This window comes from Rhinatrema bivittatum, chromosome 6, assembly GCF_901001135.1.
Source record: "Rhinatrema bivittatum chromosome 6, aRhiBiv1.1, whole genome shotgun sequence".
Lineage (NCBI taxonomy): Eukaryota > Metazoa > Chordata > Amphibia > Gymnophiona > Rhinatrematidae > Rhinatrema > Rhinatrema bivittatum.
The window spans coordinates 329,173,811-329,185,816 of record NC_042620.1 but is presented as its reverse complement, the minus strand read 5'-3'; the positions used below and the strand labels follow the sequence as shown (position 1 = coordinate 329,185,816).

General features: G+C 45.5%; 1 protein-coding gene across 2 annotated transcripts in view; it reads right to left on the bottom strand.

Annotated features, from left to right (window-relative positions):
- NEXMIF (neurite extension and migration factor) overlaps nucleotides 1–12,006 on the bottom strand; it is a 466,775-nt gene that overhangs the window by 263,200 nt on the left and 191,569 nt on the right. The window contains exon 1 of one of the 2 annotated variants that reach the window (XM_029607666.1): nucleotides 9,051–9,194. The exons of the other annotated variant lie outside the window; for it this stretch is intronic. The gene's annotated coding sequence lies outside the window, so the exon portion shown is untranslated. Of the gene's footprint in view, nucleotides 1–9,050; nucleotides 9,195–12,006 lie in introns of those variants that run through there. 2 annotated transcript variants of the gene reach the window in all.

Genomic DNA, 12,006 nt, shown 5'->3' with positions numbered 1-12,006 from the left:
CCCTCTGCTAACCCAGAGTGGGCAGCTGCTGCTGAAGAGTAGGAGGAGCTTGATGACACTGAAAAGAGCAGAAGGAGTGTCTTTGGAAGAACTGGTATTTGTAAGAGAAGTACTGGTGTTGGGCAGGGGCCAGTTGGTCCCATGCCACAACTGGTAATGATTACAATTTTGATTGGATTTTCCTTAAACCCAGCCACTGTCTGTTGAACTTTGTGGCCAGGGCACCTTACCAAGACGATCATGCATATCCATTTGGCAGCTGCTTGTCTGCAAATATGTGAGCCTTCGGGCCCCTATAGAAGTCGACGAAGTTCTGGCCGCAGTATCGAAAACTTAGCATATAGAATGGATAAGGTGCTTCTCACGATCCTCCAGGTCTTCCACTGATCAATGGAAGTCCGCCAACTCAGGGTTTGACATTTCCATCACAGTCTTAATATCTGGAAATATTTGTGCACATACTGCACCATATAGAGCTGGTGAGCCGCAATTCAGGCATTTGGCCGAACCTAAAAAGAGCTTCTTCCCATATGCATCCAACATCTTTAGGTCCTTCCTTGGGGGCATGCTGCGAATAATCATGAATGCATTTAGCATGCTTCAATGCAGATCCTTCCACCACACAGTAGTACAGCAACTGGATGACCCCAAAACTCCCCCACCCCCCTGTGGTGCCAGCTGCCAGATCTGCCTCACACCAGAGGCTGAGTGGGCTATCGGATGGCAGGACTTAGGATGTCGATGAATATGGAGAAGCCGAAGGCCAGGAAGCAGGTGGGGTAAGTGGCTTCAAGGCCTGCATCTGTGGTCACCCAATGTCCATCATGGATGCGTACTTTCTGCTGTCGCTGTTTCAGCCCACCCACAACTCTCCAACTGCTACAGTTGTGGTTAGATGTCCCCCAGGGTGCACAAGCAAAACACCTGGAACTTGGAGTCCCAGGTAAGGTGCCGGCGGGTAAGAGGCCCAAGTCTCAGCGAGATGCTAAACAGTGGAGCCGCTCTTCATAGGGAAGCAAAGTGTCCGGTCCCTGTGCAATAAATTGAGGTCGGAAGTTTCTCTTTCTTCATTCCGTAAGCACAGAAAGTCCCGCCCCCCCCCCCCCTCCCCACGTTGCCTGCTGCCAGAAGCATGAGAAAAGTGCCAAAATGGCATGGAGAATCCCTTTTGGAGACATCCCCCTTTACAGCTGTAAAAAAGATCAGTGTCCTCCACGCAGGGCTCAGCCAGAGCAGGGCCCAGCTCCCTGACCCAGAGGTGGGATTTAGTCTCATCAGTGCAGGTGAAAGTACGCATCCATGATGGACATTTGGTGACCACAGCTGCAGGCCTTGAAGCCACTTACCACCTGCTTCCTGGCCTTTGGCTTCTCCATACTGATCGACATCCTGCTTCCCAAGTTCTCAAGCTTCCTTTGTTTTTATTTATTTTATTTATTTATTTATTTTTAGAACTTAGAAGTTTTATTTGAGGGATTTCTGAGGCAGCAGCAGCAGCAGAAAAATGTTAAAAGCAACAAGGCACTTAAGAGCACTAGGTCCCCGTAAGGTAGAAAAATTCTGAGAGACTGGGACATATTTGTGTAGTAACTTGGACCAAAAAAAAAAAAGACTGTGGGACTCATGGAAGGCCCAAGCCTATAGGGAATTTCCATGCATGCTGCGTAAATTCTTTACTGAGCTAAGGGCGCTGGGTCTGCGTCAGCACCATCAGATGGTGTCACCTTCGCCTAATGGCTTATTCGTACCCGTCTGTTGACAGAGAAAGATAGATACACTTCATAAGACTCTACCCTGGCAACACATTCATTCGGCTCAGATTTAATTAGTCCTTCTTTTTTTTAAGAATTAGAGTACCTAGAGAAGAGATGTCAGCTATTACGGATCAGTCTGGAGGCTAAAAAGAAAGCTGAAGGAACAGTATAATTTGCTCCGCTGATGGATCTCAGAGAGGTCAGAAGACAATCTGCTCTTGAAAGCCTGTTTCCCACTGTGCTATCAGTCCCCTTGAAAACTTCACTGCACACACACACACTCCAGCAGGCCTCCAGTTCCCCACTCACACACGGTGGATTTTGCAGAATGACGCGTCTTCATAAATCATGCTGTCTAAAAAAAAATAAATTTTTTTTTTACAAAAGAGGGCACAAAACATTCTCCAATTGCTGTCTGCGACTCTGGTCTGGATTATTCGCAGGTCTCTGTGAAACCTTTTACCCAGCAACACTGCACCTGCAGACAAACCTTCCTGCCTTCCTGGGTCCCATCTTCTGTGAAATCTCGAAGGCTCATGAACACTATATCTTGGGATAATGCTCAACCTTTTGGTATTATAAAAAATTAAACCCTTAGGGCCGGATTTTTAAAAAGTTATGCACGCCGGGCCTATTTTAAAAAGGCCCGGTGACGCACGTAAAGCCCCAGGATGCGTGTAAGTCCCGGGGCTTGCAAAAAGGGGCGGGGGAGGGGGGGTCCGGGGACAGGGGTGGGGCCAGAGGCTCCAGCCACAGTGGCCATTTGCTGTTGTGCTTGGGATCGCGCGCCGGCCAACTGCCGGCGCACGCAACTTACTTTTAGAAACAAAAAAAGATCAAAAAGGTAGGAGGGAAGGGTTGGGGGAGGTAGGGGAGGGGAAGGGAAGGGAAGGTGGGGTAGGGAACGGGGAAAGGCAGCGCGGCTCTGAGTGGGCTCAGCGCACGCAAGTAGCACAATTGTGCACCCCCTTGGGCGCGCCGACCTTGGATTTTATAACATGCGCGCGCCTGCGTGTTATAAAATTGGGCGTACACGTGTGCTCGCCGGGTAGCGCGCGCGCATGTACGCCCACGCGCTCCTTTTTTAAATCTACCCCTTAAAGTGTATTTAGAACAAATGAACGAATGCCAATATTAATGTCCTTGTGTATTTCTTTTTAACTCCTGCATGCTGAAAAGTCTATTCAACTAAGTCAACTGCTGCAACTTCCTGTACAAGCAGAAGGCGCCGTATTTCAGACTCTTACTGAAGGATCACTAATGGAAACCAACCTTTACTTATTTATATAGCCTCAATCGCACAAAGATTAAATGTTATATGCATGTTTATATATTAGGTATTAGGAGACAAGAAAGGTTAGCAGGGGTAACAGAACCGAAAACGTAAACTATTTTATTTGTTGTGCCTCAGTGGACATAAAGAACAAATACGCTCCAAACTTGCTCGTATTGCTGTTTGGTCTTCTTATTTTAATAAAACATTTTAAACATAAAAAAATGCTACCTGCCGTATTTTATTGAGCAGTTTCCAATTTTGAGAGCAGCACTGTAAAAACCTGACTCCTGAATGCTTCCACTGGCCCATTTCTGCTGCGCTTAGGAGCTGTGCGTCAGTAAAACATCTCGGTATGAGTCCTTCTGTAAATCAGGAATCCTGCCAACGGAGTGCAGGGCTCGGTCTGCGGAGATAGGATCCTTGTCAGGCACAGCAGGCACCAAAGTCTGTTTGCCCCACAGGCAGAACCCAGGAGTCACCTGGCCGAGGAGTAGCCAAACAAGACCCTGTGCTCCAACTACTGCAGCCGTATCCAAGAAAATAACTGCCCCAAGAAACATACTGTCTAGTCTACTCGCTGGGCAAAGAATTAATAGCCACTCCATTCGGAGGACTTAATATCTGACAGGATGTAAAGGGAGATATTTGCTTATTCCAAATTCACCCCCGTGAAATGACCCTTAACGATCTAAACGTGTGTAACCCTAGAGAAGTGGAGGGGTATGAGAAGATCATTCCAATACCTCAAAGGTAGAAATAATGCACAAGAAGACAGAACAAGACCTCACCGTATGAGGCTTAAAAGTGGGTACTCTCGAGGGCAGCACAAGTGAGTAGTGGATATGTGGAACAGCCTTCCACTGGAAGGAGTAACAGAGCATAAGAAAGCCTGGAAGTAGTACAGAGAGGTCTATCCGCTGATCCTCAGGCATGTGAGAAAGGTTCCGAGTTCCCCATGGTCTTGCTGTAGGGTACCCGGCCGCCATCAATTTACTCTTTCGGATAGTAGAAAGACTAGGGGGCATTCCATGAAGTTAGCATGTGGCACATTTAAAACTAATCGGAGAAAGTTCTTTTTTACTCAATGCACAATTAAACTCTGGAATTTGTTGCCAGAGGATGTGGTTAGTGCAGTTAGTATAGCTGTGTTTAAAAAAGGATTGGATAAGTTCTTGGAGAAGTCCATTACATGCTATTAATTGAGTTGACTTAGAAATTAGCCACTGCTATTACTAGCAATGGGACCATGGAATAGACTTAGTTTTTGGGTACTTGCCAGGTTCTTATAGCCTGGATTGGCCACTGTTGGAGACAGGATGCTGGGCTTGATGGACCCTTGGTCTGACCCAGTATGGCATGTTCTTATGTTCTTATCAATCAAACTCGTTTTGGGATGCTAACACATTCCAACGTTGCTAATTACTATTGCACAAATCAAAGAGCATGTAAATTAATCTGAAGACCCCTTTTAATGTTCAGACTTCGGTGCTTCTTCTTGCCCAATGCACCTACTGTGGGAAGCAAGGGGTAAGCAGAAATCACAGACTCCTCCCGCCGCTGACAGAATATATGCCTGCACAAGGGCCCCACTTTCATTGCCGAGGACCAGCTTCAGATTAAACCCTCTTGTCCCATCGGACACACGTTACAATTTGGACGCGAGAGGTCCCTTCCAAGCCCCCTGAAATCAGAAATCTCAGAAGCCATGACCACTAAAAATGCCCTGTGCTAGAGGAGCCTCGGATGTATTATTGGTTTTCTCCAGGCTAAGAAAAACAAGTGGGTCTCATTTAAATACAGACACTTTAATTACAGCTTTGTCAACAATTATTTACTATTTAGTTCTGGCCCTTGCTTCTTTGGAACATATAAAGTCAATGTTTAATTTCACTGGAGCTGCGAGATACCTGCAGACGACACACAGTTAATTAAACATATTGCTAGAGTCTGCTAGGGAGCCCTCAGGGAAAATAGCCCGTTGGGCTGCGGCCACATACAAAACACGCCAGCACGGGTTTTTAATTTAACAGCCCTTCTTCCTTCCACATGAAAATCCTAAACAGTTCCAGCAGAATATCTGAACAACAAAATATGAATTGATCTACTGTTTTTACACAAGACTGCCAGGGATGTCAGGTGTTTTCCCATTAATTAGCTATTTTGGGATTATCAAAGCAGCAGTACAGTAGGACTAAGCTATACTCCTTTGTTCCTTCCCTGCAATAAATTGCTGAACTCCCAGTTTCATTTTGCTTCCACACCATTTGATAGTTATTTAGTGTGAGAAACAGGAGTCGTCTCCATTTGCTCTTGTTCTTTAGAGTATCTGCCTGCGTCGCAGAATGAGGAGCGATCTGAGAGGGGCATTTTTCGAATCGCGTTAGGGCTCTAACGCCCACGATAGCACATCGCAAGAGTGCGACGGCAGCACACTATTGCGGGATTTAACGCCAGAAGTAATTTATGCCTGAAAAGGGATTTGTGATGAATATGGCACAGAGAGAGAGAGAGAGATATGCATATTAAGCAACATTTTATACCACTGTAAGAGGGGGCCATTCTGAACTCGGGGTGAGGTTTTGGTGGTGGGCTAGGTTTGGGGGTGGGGGCAGTTTTACATGCACAGTCAGAGGAACGAACAGCACAGTAAACATCAATGAAGATTTTGTGTGATTTGGATTGATGAAAGGTAGACAAAGATAAGATTTGAACATTGTACTCGGGACCTAGCTTGATAGCAGCTAGGTAGAGAGTGCATCATGCTAGGATGAGAGTACAGCGTATAAATCTCATCTTTGTGTACCCGTCCTCACTCCAAATCACATGAAATCTTCCCTGATGTCTACTGTGCTGTTTGTACCTCTGAGTGTGCATGGGGTGGGAGAAACTGATAAGCACCAGACACAGGAGAAAACCTCTGGTGATCACATCCGAGGACCTCAAGATAGCGGACCAGGGTGATAAAGCAATGGCCAGAGTCAAAAGAATGGCAGGGTGCACAGGGAGAGACATAACCAGTAAAAGGGGGGGGGGGGGGGGGGGGGGAGGAAGTAACCCCAGTGATCTGGGGTACTGTGCCCAATTTTAGAGGCTGTACCTACAAAAGGATAGAGAGAGAGAGAATAGAAGCAGCCCTGAGAAGGGCTATCAAAATCCCTATAAGATGAGAGTCAAGGGCTAAAATATGTGCCCCCTAAAGGAGAGGAGAAACAGGGAAAGATAAGCTAGAAATTGCTTTCAGTGAATGCATTGTCGGGAGACAGCGTGAACGACCTCTGGTTGAAACAAGTGGGATTATAAACCCAGTAAATAAATACTTTAATAGGTGAAAGCTACAAAAATACCCAAGACTCCAACCTTTTTCAGAGGGAAATAAAAAGGGGGTAGGGCTCAGAGGTAACGTTAGAAAGTTTTTCTTTACAGATGCATGGAGCGGTCTCCCAGGGCGCGAGACAGAGACAAAAAACAAACAAACCCAGCAACAGAATTCAAGTAAGTCCGAGACTGGCACAGAAAATCCTTAATTGCAAAGAAGAGAAGTGAAAGCCAGGGATCAAGTGTGGGTCCCTGCGGCATTGCATCAGGAATGAAATCCGGCAGACTGGATGGGGGCCTTGCCATCAGGTTCTCTGTTTCCATGTTGTGATAGCTGAAACTCCCCCTCCTGGGCACAGGAGTGGGACAGCAGTGACCAGGATGAAAAAGTAAAAACGAGAACGAGCCGTGGACAGCAGTTCCCACCTCCACCGGTGAAAAGGCAAAAACCCTGCATCTCAGCTGGGGGCTAACGTCCGACAGGAACGCCTACTGGAGGGCTTCTAGGACAGAGAGCTTTGGCTGGTAAATTGCCAGGGTTATGTTCCATTGATTTTTCAGTAACCTCGACAAATGACCTCCCTTGGGTTATAACGGCATTTTCGTTTGTAGGAACAGAGCAATCTTTGTTCACCTTCTGAAAGTATCTGGGGTGCTGACTCATCTGTCGTCTAAAGCCAACTTAAAGGGGCCTTTGGATCAAACTGACTCAAAGTCAATTGGATTAAAATATTTACTCGACGGGTATGGAGCACTAAAATATGGCAGGACATCCTCTCAGGAGGAGGAAATATGTCAAAATGGTCTGCTTGATAAATGTACGCTTGGTTCCAAGTGCCAAGCTCTCATTTGTCCTTCCGCCTTCTGACATTTATGTGAGCATGGCCAATACCGATATAACAGTTACATCATGATCGTTTCTTTTTTTTCAAATCAATTATATGTAATTTAAACAATATCCCCAAGTCTTTATGAATGCTGGATCTTCCCCCACTTTCTCTCTCATTCTGGCTTCGTAGGGATTTCATGCCCCTAGCTGTCCTGCCCACCATTTTTAAATGGCACAGGATGTTTTCCAGCTCCGGGAAGCCGGCACGGCGCCAAAAATATACACCTGCGTCAACAGCTTCACAGCCTGCAAACCACCTCCCCCAAGTAGCAATCAAGGAATGTGCTTTTCCAGCTTCTCAGGCCAAAAGAAATCCGAGTGTGGGGAAGCAGGCCAGAAGCTAGGTGCAACAATATCTCTGCCCACAAATTTCTCTAGCGTAGTTAATCAACAAGAAAATGTGTTCTGTACAGTTTTATTCATATATTTAAAATTTCTTATATTCCACCTATCATAATCCTGACCATTCTAGGAGGATAACAATCAGGCATGCACTTCTTAACACAACGTTGAAACAAATAATATACAAAGCCTCAACCACAGATTCATACTTGTGGTTACAATAATAAAGAACGCGAGCAATGAGAAAAACTGAAATTACTTTCAATACCTCACCCTAGACTTACAGGTAAGTAAGAGGAGGCATATGGGGTATTTCCAGCTACTTTATAGAATTACAGAGTGATACCACCTTCAAGATTAGTGTGTTTTAAGGGTTATACACACTTGTTGATAGATTTTTGAGTTAGCAGGCGAAGAAGAAGTTTGACTAACACATTATGCCACAGTCTCGTTTTTCTCGCTGATCGAGAGGCTTGTGAAATGCAAGGCTCTCCCTTAAGATCAAGGGTCAACAAGGGAAGTACAAAAAAAAGGGGGAGCCTTTGAGTGGCGAGAACCATAAACGTCCTAATAAAATCCCCTTCCAATTGAAGAGAGACGTCCGATGCGTATCCAGTGACCGGGAGCCCACCGGCAGCCACAAAGCGCGCTCTGTCCAGCAGGTTTCTGTCACTATGCAGCTATTGCGGCCAAAAATCATACAACATTTCTGTGGCTGCTGGCAATGATAAGAAGCGATGTGGCTGCCAATTTTCCATATAACTGGGTCATGCAGCTTCTGTGCCACCACCGCAGTGGCCCCTGCCAGCTTCAGAGTGGCACGGAGGGATCTGGCTGGTGAGGGTTCCTCACAGTTACCCGGGCACGGTGTCTAGGGTGGGAGGCAGGGATTACAAACAAAGCAAGAATTAAAAAAAACAAACCCAAAGGGAAAATAATTTTAAAATAATAATAAAAATAAAACATAACGTGATAACTATTCATGACGAAATAAAGAAAAGATGCATTTTCCAGCCCGGCAGAGCAAGAGGAACCTACACTATTCTCCAGTAAATTTTTTTTGGCCGCTGATGGCACCCACTCTTGTGTCTGTCTTATGAACTGACCTGACCCTAAATACCTTAAAACCAAAAAAACAGACTTTTCAGGCGTTCTTTCCTAGGCCAGCACCGCAAACAATATTAATAAAAGTTGAAAGAAAAAACATTGATCTTCCTGATTTTTTTAAAATTAAAATGCTGATGGCAGCTTTACTCTGTATGCCAAACATTTATGAACATTGATTTTTTTTCTTTTTTTTAACAAAGTTAGTATCTTTAGTTTCTGTCATACTTAGTGCTTCACATTTCTTTGACAGCTAATCAATCAAACACTTCATACCTTTTACAAGGCTGCCAATTCATTCTCACACACCCACCTCGTTCAACAAGGATTTATGTCCCATAGAAATTTATCTATTAGCAACATTAATCACCATATTGCGTATGACATAGGAGAAGAGTCATGACGGCGACTCGACAAGCTGTAACCTTGGCACACCGGTAAAAGGTTTGGTCCTCTTGGCTTCCAGCCTGTAGAATATAGGGTGCAATCAAGATGACCGACCGTTCTCAGGTCTACGGCATTCTTTGCTGATAAAAGCTGAAAAAAAAAAAATCACCATGTGCAACAGAGACAGAAACTGCCGATCATTTTATCTGGTTGTGGCAGGGCTTTGGTGGTGATTGGGAGTGGGGTGGGTAGAAAATGAGAAGGTTGGCAGACAGTGGAACTCGGTAACAAGGCGTCTACACGGGCATCAAGCATAGGTCAACCAACTGGAAGGATGCCAAAACAAAATTCTCTCCATGAGATACTTTTCTTTCCAAATTAAAGCTAAATCCTTAGCTCTTGGAGATACATCTCCTGTGTTTTTGGAGGCCCCACAAAAAAAAACAAAAACCCAATAAAATAAAAATTGAAGAGACAGCTACTTTAATCCCAAGTGAAACAGATATAGACTACTACATGTCCTTGTTCTGCACAGGCAGCTATAGTACATTAATTTGCTAACAGAAATAGTTATAAAGCAGCTCACTAATAGCCAACTAACAAGGGCAAGTTTGCTTAAAAGTTGAGTACTTCCTGCAGGTACATATAGGGTTTTGGAATAGATAAACATGGTAGCGCCAGGAGGTAAGATTATTCAGGAAAAACATAAATGGTGCCAACCTGGCCTTATCTTTTTTGGAAACAGCGGAATATCAAATGCTTATAAACAAATAAAATATGTTTGAACTGGTTCTGCTTTTTATTCTGGTACAGTTATATCACGGCAGACCCATGGCAGGAAAGACACAGCAGACAAAAGACTTAGCAGCTGGGTCCATCTGGCAAGCTGAAAGAGCAGCAATAACTGGAAATCCTAGCAGAACCGCAGCAGCAGCTCGTGTAGCCAGGGCTATCTGGCAGGGGACCTAGACGGCCAAATATTCAAGCTACAACCACACTAATACCAAGGGGTCACTAGATGGAGTTGCAGCTCTCTTTCCTAGGGCTATGTACTTACTGTCAATGTTGAGTTAAAAAAATTCAGCCTATACTGGAGAAATTACTTACCTGATAATTTTGTTTTCCTTAGTGTAGACAGATGGACTCAGGACCAGTGGGTTTATGCTCCCCTGCCAGCAGATGGAGACGGAGCAAGCTGATGCCACAGTATATACAGCCCTGCACTGACCCCAGCCTACTAGTATTCCCTTCACAAGCAACTGTGAACAAACTAGCAAAAATCATGATTAAAAACAGTCAACCATAACTGTACTCAACCAACAAGAAACACTGAACTCATGTAAGAACATAGACACCCCAAGATAGGGACTGGATGAGCACTTACCAGTAATCTCTTGGGATCTGTATCTCCCCAGAAGGAAAATTGACACAATCAGTTGGCAGACGAGGGTGGGAAGCTGAGTCCATCTGTCAACACTAAAGAAAACTAAATTATCAGGTAAGTCATTTCTCCATTTCCTAGCGTGTAGCCAGATGGACTCAGGACCAGTGGGATGTACCAAAGCTACTCCCGAACCGGGCAGGAGGCTGCCCGCGGTCCACTCAACACCGCACGTGCAAAGGCTGCATCTTTCCGGGCCTGCACATCCAGATGATAAAACCTGGAAAAGGTGTGTAAGGAGGACCACATTACAGCTCAGCAAATGTTGATGGGAGACAACAACATAACCTCACCCATGATACTGCCTGAGCTATAGTGGAATGAGCCTTAACCTGAATAGGCAACGGCTTTTCAACATCCACATACGTGGCCGTGACCAGCTCCTTAATGCAGCGGGCTATCATAGCCCACGAAGCTGATTCGTCCTGCTTCCTTCCATCATGAAGGACAAACAGATAATCCGACTTTCGGAAAAGTTCAGAAAACTCCAGATACTGCACGACAAGTATCTTGACATCCAAGAAACACAGGAAGTGATACTCCTCCGTGTCCCTGACCTTATCGAGGGACGGCAAAGAAATAGACTGATTCAAATGGAACTCCGAGCCCACCTTAGGTAAGAAGGAGGGAAGAGTACATAACTACAACGCCCCTGGAGTCATCTGAAGGAATAATTCCCGGCAAGACAGGGCCTGAAACTCAGAAATGCGATGCACCAGGAACACTGTCTTCAGAGTCAATAACCACAAGGAAAGGCTATGCAGCGGTCGAAACATAGGGCCCGCTAAAAATTTCAGCACCAGGTTAAGACTCCACAAAGGAACTGGCAACCGCAAGGGAGGCCGAAGGTGCTTCCTTCAAGAAACGGGCCACACCAGGATGGGACGACAGGGAGACATCACTTACTGATCCTCTGAAACATGTAAGAGCTGCAACCTGAACCTTCAAAGAATTAAGAGCCAATCCCTTATTCAACCCATCCTGCAAAAAATCCAGAATAAGCGGGATCTTTACCAAACAAGGAAGAACACCATGCTCCTCGCACCAGGCCTCAAACATTCTCCAAAACTGCACAAATGCTAGAGAAGTGGATAACTTCCAAGCATGGATTAAGGTAGAAATCACTGCAGAACAATATCCACACTTCCACAGGTGTGCCCTCTCAAGGGCCAAACCGTAAGACAGAACCGAGCCAGATCCTTGTGACAAACTGGCCCTGTTGCAACAGAGCTATGTGCAGCGGAAGACGAAGGGGGTCCTCCACCACAAGTCTCCGCAAATCCGCATACCAGAGACGCCTGGGCCAATCCGGAGCCATCAGGAGTATTAGCCCCTGCAGATTTTGATTCTGTGAATGAAACTGCTAGCAAAGGAAAGGCATAAAGCAACTCGTCTTCCGGCCAGACCTATACGAGAGCATCTAGGCCCAGGGACCATGGATCCCTCCTGCGACTGAAGAATCAAGGAACTTTCACATTGCGAGAAGTTGCCAACAGGT